Raw genomic sequence first — 808 nt, forward strand, 5'->3', positions numbered from 1 at the left:
TTACATTGTTTTCCCCAACAACAATAGGGTTTAGTTCACCATAGACATGGTGAAACTAGATGAAAAATGGAAGAAGAATGGAAGAGCAAACCCTAGAAAAGATGAAAAAGAGCCTAAGCATAAAATAAGCATAAAATCGCTAAAAACAACTTTTGACTCTCTCTCTAAACTCATTTATTGAGTTTTGCTTGATTATGAGCTCATTCCAAGTAGTAAAGGGTGTAATTTGGTCCAAATTGACATATGAAAATAACTGTTTTTCAACCTTCATCAACACCCCAAACTTAGAATTTTGCTTGTCCTTAAGCAAAACAAACAAAACAATCACGCAAAACAAAACTTGGCTTTATACTGTTTCATCCAATGCCTCAACAATCCCAAGGTACAAGACAAAACCACTCAATTCAATATCCTTAGTGAAATCCAAAATAAGATGCATGCATGCTTTCAACCCAGAGATTGCACAATAGATGTTATATACTATGAATGATCAATCCATTAAGCAAAAATGTACTCATGAAAATTATCAAATCATACCAAGCAAGTGTTTCACTCAATCACTCAAGTGTTTAAGGTGACACTCCAACTCTCAATTATTCACAAGTCTCATAAAACAAAATTGACATTCATCTCAAACAATCAACATCTTTACATGCAAATGCCATCAAAAGGACTTTTCCAAGGCTTGTAATGAGGTTGGGCTAACAAGAAAGAATTGGTTTTTCTAAAATGCAAAATCCTTGAATCAAGAGAGCTAACAAAATTTTCAACGTTTAAGCACCACTCTCACCAATGTCTCTCATTCCCA

This window comes from Vigna radiata, chromosome 2, assembly GCF_000741045.1.
Source record: "Vigna radiata var. radiata cultivar VC1973A chromosome 2, Vradiata_ver6, whole genome shotgun sequence".
Classification (NCBI taxonomy): domain Eukaryota; kingdom Viridiplantae; phylum Streptophyta; class Magnoliopsida; order Fabales; family Fabaceae; genus Vigna; species Vigna radiata.